The sequence below is a fragment of the Stegostoma tigrinum genome, chromosome 31, assembly GCF_030684315.1.
Source record: "Stegostoma tigrinum isolate sSteTig4 chromosome 31, sSteTig4.hap1, whole genome shotgun sequence".
NCBI lineage: Eukaryota > Metazoa > Chordata > Chondrichthyes > Orectolobiformes > Stegostomatidae > Stegostoma > Stegostoma tigrinum.
The window spans coordinates 14,619,617-14,629,962 of NC_081384.1; the positions used below are offsets into that span (position 1 = coordinate 14,619,617).

The 10,346-nt window shown below is 40.0% G+C and overlaps 1 protein-coding gene across 3 annotated transcripts in view; it reads right to left on the minus strand.

Moving 5' to 3' along the window:
* stat3 (signal transducer and activator of transcription 3 (acute-phase response factor)) overlaps window positions 1-8,051 on the minus strand; it is a 51,682-nt gene extending 43,631 nt beyond the window's left edge. For 2 of the 3 annotated variants that reach the window (XM_048560278.2, XM_048560277.2), the window contains exons 1-3: window positions 7,796-8,051; window positions 5,808-5,873; window positions 4,044-4,135 (exon numbers count right to left, since the gene is read on the minus strand). The gene's annotated coding sequence lies outside the window, so the exon portion shown is untranslated. The remainder of the gene's footprint in view (window positions 1-4,043; window positions 4,136-5,807; window positions 5,874-7,795) is intronic. The other variant, XM_048560279.2, reaches the window with a different exon arrangement.
* Window positions 8,052-10,346: the final 2,295 nt, after the last annotated feature.

The following is a 10,346-nucleotide window of genomic DNA, read 5'->3' on the forward strand; positions in this document are numbered from 1 at the left end:
AGGTGAGCAAAATCAGCAGCTGAGCAAAGGAAAAAGAATTTAGAGGAAAATGAAACCATTGCTTATCGATGTAATCCAAAGACTCTTGCTCATCCAGCAGGAGAAAGGGGGTACCCTCCATTATGACTAGCAAACTTTACAATGAGAAATAAACTGCTGAAAATGTAAGATTCACAAAATCATGCAGTACATCCAAGCAATGTGGGGAGGCTGCTATGTAGCCCAATACCAGCATCAAAACTGGAATTAACCACATTACATTTCCAAGCATTCTTAAAAACTTTGGAGAAATAAAGCAATGTCTTGTCTACTGATGTTCAACCTTTTGCTACTGTGATTTCACACCGTACAAATGATTGCTTTTGGCATTTAAGTGGTTTGTAAGTATTCACCAAGCAGTTAAAGGTTTGCTTCAGTTCATTAATGATTAGATCATTTTTGCCAAAAGAAAACAAAATCTCAACCCCACTTCATTTCCTCAAGAGTCACATAATGTTATCATTAGCCTGTGTCTCAGATAAAAAAGGGAATTTTGCTTCCATAAATCTTGTTTCACCTTTGTGGGAGAAAAAAAAATCAAAGATTGAAACTTTACTGCAATAATCAAAGTGGCATCAGGTATCCAGTACGTCCAAAGAAACAGATCAAACACTTTGTGGTTAAAAGATCTAAAGCTAATTTAATGAACCCATTTATTCCAGAATCAAGAATACTGGTTGCAGTAAGTGGTACCTTACAAAAGCCATTCACAACCTAACAACATCTGAAAAGACATTTAAAATGTGAGAACAATAAAACATTCTCTTCAGCTCAATATGCATATTAAACTAAATGTTCTTCTTTAATTCTTTAACAGTAAAAAAACTGCTGAAATTATTGATTACCTTTACAAACAATGCCGAGCCCACTGATTGAGTGCAAATCAATTTGTAAAATAAAAAAATTGTATCAGTGATAATGGGAACTGCAGATGCTGGAGAATCCAAGATAATAAAACGTGAGGCTGGATAAACACAGCAGGCCAAGCAGCCTCTCAGGAGCACAAAAGCTGACATTTCGGGCCTAGACCCTTCATCAGAGAGGGGGATGGGGTGAGGGTTCTGGAATAAATAGGGAGAGAGGGGGAGGCGGACCGAAGATGGAGAGAAAAGAAGATAGGTGGAGAGGACAACCTCCGGATACAACGCATAATCCTCCGACACTTCAGCCATCTACAATCCGACCCCACCACCCAAGACATTTTTCCATCCCCACCCTTGTCTGCTTTCCGGAGAGACCACTCTCTCCGTGACTCCCTTGTTCGCTCCACACTGCCCTCCAACCCCACCACACCCAGCACCTTCCCCTGCAACCGCAGGAAATGCTACACTTGTCCCCACACCTCCTCCCTCACCCCTATCCCAGGCCCCAAGATGACTTTCCATATTAAGCAGATGTTCACCTGCACATCTGCCAATGTGGTATACTGCATCCATTGTACCCAGTGTGGCTTCCTCTACATTGGGGAAACCAAGCGGAGGCTTGGGGACCGCTTTTCAGAACACCTCCGCTCAGTTCGCAATAAACAACCGCACCTCCCAGTTGCAAACCATTTCAACTCCTCCTCCCATTCTTCAGATGACATGTCCATCATGGGCCTCCTGCAGTGCCACAATGATGCCACCCGAAGGTTGCAGGAACAGCAACTCATATTCCGCTTGGGAACCCTGCAGCCCAATGGTATCAATGTGGACTTCACCAGCTTCAAAATCTCCCCTTCCCCCACCGCATCCCAAAACCAGCCCAGTTCGTCCCCTCCCCCCACTGCACCACACAACCAGCCCAGCTCTTCCCCTCCACCCACTGCATCCCACAACCAGTCCAGCCTGTCTCTGCCTCCCTAACCTGTTCTTCCTCTCACCCATCCCTTCCTCCCACCCCAAGCCGCACCTCCATCTCCTACCTACTAACCTCATCCCACCTCCTTAACCTGTCCGTCTTCCCTGGACTGACCTATCCCCTCCCCACCTATACTCTCCTCTCCACCTATCTTCTTTTCTCTCCATCTTTGGTCCGCCTCCCCCTCTCCCCCTCTCTCCCTATTTATTCCAGAAGCCTCACCCCATCCCCCTCTCTGATGAAGGGTCTAGGCCCGAAGCGTCAGCTTTTGTGCTCCTGAGATGCTGCTGGGCCTGCTGTGTTCATCCAGCCTCACATTTTATTATCTTGTAAAACAAAACATGACCAGTTTGTAGTTCACTTATTAAAACTATACTTCATATCAATTTCCTGCTCTTTACAACCAAGTGATTGTTACTATAGTAAGACTGGCAGTGTTAAAATTCATTTTAACTCAGATTTTTCTTTAAACAATCTATTTAAAAAAACAACAATGCTCTCCCTTCACCTGAACACAGGTATTAATTACAGCAAAATTAAATATTCATTACTGGTAAACAATGAGACTATGAATTATATATGAGATGATGGATAAACATCAAGTTAAAACGATTTTTCTTCCTTTCCAAAATCCAAATCTTACATATCGTATTGTGAGGTCACAGTAAAAATAAAGTTTTCATAACACAACACTCTTAAATCAAAGGTTTAAGAGTGCAAAGTAAAATTTCTAGTTTGAAATGTTCTCCTTTCGGTTTTATTTTTGTTATATAACTGCACTGTGGTTAACATGTTGCCTTTCAACAATTCTCAACTTTGCAAGCATGCAGACCTAATTGGCCCTCAAGGCCTATCTTATTAAAGAAATACATTACACATTAGGTTAGCAAAGGGCTCTTGTAGCACATCAGCGGTGTCCCTACCTCTGACCCAGGAAGACTGGGTTCAAGTCCAACCTGCTCCAGAAGTATGGAATAACATATCTGAACTGGGTGATTAGAAAATATCCACAGAGTTTGCAACCCTGATTGTATTCCTGGCAATTTCATTGGCCTCCAGTTACCACTTCCAGTAAATAGCTTTTACTCTTCAATGTTTTTATCACTAATAAACAAAAACAGTTGAATCTTTTAGGCATTTTTAATGCTTCCAGACTTTCACTCTGGTTTTGTTTACATCCAGCAGATTAGTATTTAATTTTAGCAAACTGCAAAGAACAACAATGTTCATTTAGTGATAGTAGGAACTGCAGATGCTGGAGAATCTGAGATAACAAGGTGTCAAGCTGGATGAACACAACAGTCCAAGCAGCAGCACAGGAGCAAGAAAGCTGATGTTTCGGGCCAAGACCCTTCTTCAGAAATGATTTCCGAAGAAGAGTCCAGGCCCGAAACATCAGCTTTCCTGCTCGGCCTGCTGTGTTCATCCAGCTCTACACCTTGTTATCCTTAAATGTTTATTTAGTACCAATTACAATCTTCCTGCATCCTTATCCATGTTAAAGTCAATTAACTACTTGTGATGTTGGAAACCCAATACACTACGCAAACTTCAGGAAATTACAAAATATACCACTGAATTATTCAACTGAAGATAATAATGTTCACAGTTTTACAGGGTTAATGGTACAAATAAGAGCAAGTTTAGATTTTTGTAGAACAAGACTACTAAAAAGTCAACTGAACAGTCTGTGAAACAAAAGAAAAATGTCATAAACATTGGGGCTTTACAATATTTCAACTTCAACTCAACAAAATTGTTTTAAATTGCTACTAGTTTGTCTCTCCCCAACTATCCAGCACTGAAGCAACTTTGACTAGGTGCTCGTACACAACAGCTTATTAACTAATGCTTTAATTCTGACTGACTTCAAAAGTAATATTATTCTAAACAATATGATTTAGAGGGCTGTACATATGTATCAGAACAGGTAGATACTAATCTAGCAGTTAACCCTTGTCTCTCTTTGGCAGAACATATGAAACAAGCTTCGAACACACAATACATTCCTCTCACTAAAAGTAAAATTCTAGTGACTGGAAAGACAGAACACGAGGTTTTCCGGCTGACCAGACAGAAATGGGTGGGTGGTCTATGATGCATTAAAATTCTAAATTTGCAGAATAGGTTTCAATTTGAAATTGGCATGGTTGCACTGTACTCACCAATTTGAATCCCACAAGTAGTGTTTATTTTCATGCAGAACTATGAAATGAGTGGTAATTAAGAGGCAAAATGGAAGTGGTGCACAAGACAGCTGAAAAATAACAGTACAAGTATGAATTTTTAAGAAGTACCTTATCATTACATCAGAATATACTAATGCGAAGCAATACACTGGCAGGATACATGACTGTACCAACTGCATGGGGGTAAAGTAAAGTAAGCCTCTTTTTCCAGTAGTGATGAAAACTGATGACCCAAACATAGCTGGAACATTAGGGGAAGAATTAAATAAAATGCTGCAGGGGGTGGAGACACGCTTGAATGTTATACTATTATAATCCAAACTGATTATTGCTGGACATATCAGATCTCAGGCTGAAATTTGGCTTGATTGATTTTTTTTTAAATTTGAAAGGGGTGTCATTTACTGAAACAAACATGCAATGCTACAAATCTGATTTTAACCATAAAACAGAAGCATATGATACAAAAGATAAAATAGAATAAATCAAGCTATTTGTAAAGATAAAGCTAAATATTTTCAAACTAACAAAATACAGTCCTACTTATCCCAACATCAATACTTTATAGTACTAAGACACCAGAGACAATTTGCTACTCTACCATATTTACAGGTTTAATGTTAACTGTTTCTTTAATTTGTAGCCTTGAGAATCCAGCAGCCTTTTCCTTGAGTATTCACACAACCAAATTTAGATTTTCTTAGCTTTGAAATAATTCCTGCATTGCTCTAAACAAACACTCAGGTCTGGACCTTTCAAACTAACCTCCTTACAATAAGGTAACCTACTTCCTAACTTCTGAGTTAACTGTTTTCTCTACGAGAACTGTTTCATACATCCAACTTTAAACCAGGAGATTGGCAAACTGAATCCCAAGCTTTTCAAACTGTGTGTATTCTCCCAGTATGTGAAAGAAAACCCAATTACTAATCCTTCTGGCTGAAAGCAACCCCATGTACTCTGACAGCTGCTAAAACTCTCTCAATGCAAACAAATTCTCATTTGCACTCCAGGAACTCTCTCACACTGATTTGTTTTTAAATTCACAGTTCCAGCTTTCCACTTGTTTCAAAATCCAAGTTCTAAAATAATTTGAATTTACATATGAAAAAGACTTCCATCACGATATTTTGAAACAAACAAGCCTTCATATGCACAACTTTTTATGTATTTTGAAACAGTTGCAGCTTTTAAACTATGCTCAGGTGATGTATCTCACTACAATTGATGTTACGAGTAAGAAAATAAACATTTGACCAAGAAAATTATTTTTCCCCTTTCTAAAGAACTGGAAAATACAATGATGTTCCTCTTCACAAGGTACTGTAACAAGTTTGGTCTTTCAAATCACTATCAATGCATAACCTCTAAAATGCAGTATCCTTCCTCATTCTTGTAAAGCAATTAAAATATTACATCTTCTGCTTCTGGTTTCAAAATCAGTTTACTTAAAATTCAGCTTTAAAATCTGGGAAAACTGAAGTTACATTCAGCCAGGATTGCCCACATAACAGTCTTAAAATTCACAATTATGAACTGTACTTCCTCCTTTCAAACAAAACTATTTTCCAAATTCTTAAATTTACAATATAAAAAGTACACAATTCATGATGTTTTTAGTAATAATCTTAATGCATCTTAAAAGAGACATAACTTTGAAGCCATTTGTAATATTTAGCGCTAGGAACTGAGAAAAACATCCATGATGGGATGGTACAGTAATAAAGTACATTAGTTTACCTGATTGTTTCAGCTGACATGCAGAATTTTTCTATTTTTTCGATGCAGCTTTACCACAGTTTAACACTGAAAGGCAGAAAGAAATAACTCAGATATATAACGAACTGATAGTGAACAACGTAAGTGGATAAATTTTAAAAACATAATGAATAAAGAATAGTCACAAAATCACTCGGCAGAAAAGTGATCAAAGGGAGAGAAAACAGAAAAGGAGTCAATTACTGGAGTAAGACAACATAAATTCAAAGTTAAAAGGCAGGGAAAATGTGTTCCTGATTTTTTTCCCCCAAAAATGTATGTTGTGCGCAGAAAGAAATGATGACTCAAGAAAAACAAAATATGCATGACATTTTCATAAATAATTGTTGATACGATTTGAAGCATTATGTTATCTTTAAAAGGTATTGTTTAGTCCAACTGAATACAGCACCAGATTTAACTTGATCTGGGCCAATATTTTCTCCATTCTCAAAAACAAAATGAATTTTCACTTAATATTCCAGGAATTAAAAATTCCTGATGCCAAACACAGCATTGACTTTGGAACAATCCATTTACAGGGTTATGAGAGGCTAACATGTAGAGTTGTCTGGCACTTGTTGTATCACTAATAGAAACTAAAACATCAGTAAGTGAGTAATATTGTGATTTTGCTGAGAACTGAAACAAACCCTAGCAGCATTGTCTTGTGTCAAAATGATCAAACCTGAAATAATGTTCAATCGTTTATTATAACCACAAGTGGCAGAGTTGGTTCCACATTGCAATACAGAACAGGTATTGAAATACCCAAAATTAAAATAGCTACTGACTGCATCATGGGGAAGACATAGGGTTACCAGAGTTCTCCACCATTTTAGTATTGTTTTGAATATACATAATGATTTGGGAAAATCTAAGTTCAACAAATTAAATGTAAAAACATTGCAGTTCAACCAATAAACAGCATGCATCATGTCTCCCCAGTTAAGAACTGTTTCATCACACTGTCAGCAAACAGCCCACCCTTGTCATAAGGCATCTCCAGATTTACTTGTTTATTTCCTTTATGTAAAACTTTTCAATGATAAACCACATCGATTGTGATTAAATCTGGTTAACGTTTCATTCAAATTAGATGTAGCTAATCAACAACATGGAAATGCAAAAAAAACTCCACATGCCGAATCAAAATTGCATAAGTAAATAGAATGGTCTACTGTCAAGTTTGGATTTAAAACATGGCACAACGCAGTTTCCATAAATAATCCTTTGTTAAAGGGTTACAAGCCAACATACAATATTTGCAAAGATTAATTGCTGCTACATTGTACTTATTGCGTGCAAATGTAAAGTAAATGCACTATTCTGTGACAAAATGCTAGTTGAGCACTAAACCTTCAACAGAAACTGATAAATACATTAATCATGCGTCCAGAACTCTTCCCTTTAACACAGCCATCCCACTTCCTGTTAGCGGCCGCTGAAGAACAACAGCTCAGTTAATAAGTGCTATCTCCTACATTTTGTGCCTTTTTGGGGGGGGGGGGGGGGGGGAAGCGCGGTGGAGAAAGACGAGTCAGGCGTTAACAATCCATTTCCCTCGGAACAGACTGCTCTTCTAAAAGACTTAATACAGAAGCCCAAAAGCCTTGTATGCTTTCAATACATGATCCATTTGGAAATCAGTAACTGCCACATCCCTGTGTCACACTGATTGTGGATAAGATTCAGCAGCCTGGGAGACAAAAATCCACAGGATTTCATCTGTCACTGTGCCTTTTGTCTCTTGGTGTGAGGCTGGGAAAACACAGCACGTCAAACAGCATCAGACAAGCAGGAAAGTCAACATTTCGGGCCCAAACCCCCTCTTGTCAAAATGCTTCGTTTTATTTCCACCTGTTAAATTACTTGGTAACTCAAGACTTGCTGCAAGTTTCAGCTTGGCATTTTGTTGACGGGGTGTCTAGGCCTGCTACAAATAAAAAGGAATACAAGACATACTGTACCTGCGGCAATAAAAGTTTCCAGACTGACAACCCCAACTTTCTGACACCACGACCTACGGCTGGGACATTCTTAATTCCGTCAACGCCACGAACACGGCGATCTTTGATCCACTTTTTACTTCAAATACAATGTCAAAAAAAACCTGTCGATTCGATGATTTTTCTTGACGCACTTCGGCCGAAAAGATTTTTTTTAAAAAGTGATCCCCTCCCCCTCCTTCAGGAGCTCTACAACCGACGGTGCTGACCACGAATGACAGCCTGCTCGACGAATCAACGGACGGCCTGTTTCCTGGGACATCCCGCCTCCCGCTTGGTTTCGACCAATCGGAGCGAGGAAGGGGGCGGCAAGTTCTGTTGAGGTGTACCACGCCCCCCGCACGGCAGTGCCGCCCGCTGCCTCCCTCCCTCCGGATTCACGCACGCGCCTGTAGAATCGCGTGGCACCGGAAGCGCTGATCGGTGGGAGGATAGAGCGCTCCGTGGAACAGCCGGCGCTGCGAAGTCATCTGAGTTCCTGGCAGCGATGACGTCTTCACATTTGCGAGCCAGTGCCAGAGCCCAAATTGATGGGAGTTTTGCTGTCAATCAAATGACTAAACCTTTTATTTCCCCTCCACGCTTAAAAAAAGGAAAGCAGGCAATTGCTTGTGGTTTAATGCAATATTTTGCATATTTCTCATCACTTTGAAAAACTACATTATGATTGCTGAAATTATAATGGGCTTTTGAAACTAAAACTAACAATATTGTCTCAATTTCCTTTGCATGAATAGAATTATTACACTGCTAAGTTAGGACCCAGGATGGGAAATAAAAAAAACAAATTGCTCGTAAATCTCAGCAGGTCTGGCAACATCTGTGGAGAGAAATTAGTTAACATGCGGGTTCGGTGGTCCTTGCTCAGGATGTGAAAATTGCTGATGATCCCTTATAAGCAAAGAAAGGTTTTTTTGTGATACGCAGCAGTGAGGATAAAATCTGCAAACAGGTCTATACCTGTCTTTGTACCCATGCATTTCCATTAAAGCAAAGGAAAATCAGAAATTATCAGAGAAATGTGCACGAAATGCTTAGGAGGCTAGCCAACATTTGTTGGCAAGTAGAAATTCGCGTTTGTCATCAATGACCTTTCGTGAAGTTGAAACTTTTTGCATCACCCCGCCCCCACTATTTCATTCTCATATCGGAACGGCGAAGATACCTACCATTCGTAATTATTGCAATTTCGTGATTTGCTCAATCCAAGCTGAATTTAGAAGTTCATCCTTCTCTTAAACACCTTATCATCCAGTGCTCAAAAATAATAAATACGTCTATTTTTGCAATGCTAGATGGACATTTTACCGGGACTGTAGGTTAGTACGTTCGGATACAAAATAACAGGTTATTGTTGTGGGGGAGATTTGTTGTTATGTGTTATTTAAATCTCCTGCAGCAGCCAATGAGGCAATATTTGCATTAAGTTCTTAATATCGTCTGTTCCAGTAAATTAACCCACTCAAAATTCCCCGCAGGCAGGAATATTTCATCACAAATGTAGCTTATAGTACAATAAAAACAGGATATATTGTCAGAACACAGCAGGACTGTCAACAATGAAAGAGATTAGATCAATCAACAGACCTCTGTCAGACTTCTCCTGACAATTGCCATGTTTTCCAAACTTCCAGAATTTGAATAGAAAATTAAAATCAACTCTTGAGATTATGAGGCCAGACAGCATCAGTGGAGAAGGAAAGTTGACGTTTCGGGTCAGGGCCCTTCTTCAGAAACAGAGAGGGGGAAGGGAGCTAGGAAATAAATTGAGTGGAGAGGTGAGGCTGGGGAAGGTAGGTGGGATGGTGATAGGCACCCTCAAAAAAACTAAAGACAGAATCTCCCTTGTCCTCACATATCACCCCACCAACCTCCAAAGTATCATTCTCCATCATTTCCACCACCTACAATCTAACCCCACAACCCAAGATATGTGTCCCTTCCCACCTTATCTACCTTTCGTATGGACCACTCTCTCAGTGACTCTCTCATCCAATCTACACTTCCCACTAGCCCCACCACCCACTGCACTTTTCCCTTCAACCGCAGCAAGTACTATATCTGTCCCCATATCTCCCCCTTCACCTCCATTCAAGGCCCAAAACAAACCTTTCATATCAGACAGTGGTTCACCTGCACACCCTTCAACTTGGTCTACTGTATGCGCTGCTCCCGATTGGGCTCCTGTACATCAGTGAGACCAAGCATAGGCTCAGAGACCATCTCGTAGAGCATCCGCGTTTTGTACGTGACAAACGTCAATACCTTACGGTTGGCAACCATTTTAACTCACCCTCCCACTTCCTTGGGGACATGTCAATCCTGGGTCTCTTCCAGCGTCACAATGACACCACCCGCAAACTGGAAGAGCAACACCTCATATTCTGCCTCAGGAGCCTACAGCCCAATGGTCTAAACATGGAATTCACCATTTTTAAAATCTCCCCACACCCGGCCTCATTCAAAGTCCAACTCTCCATCTTATCCCCTTGACCTGACATAACCTGTCCAT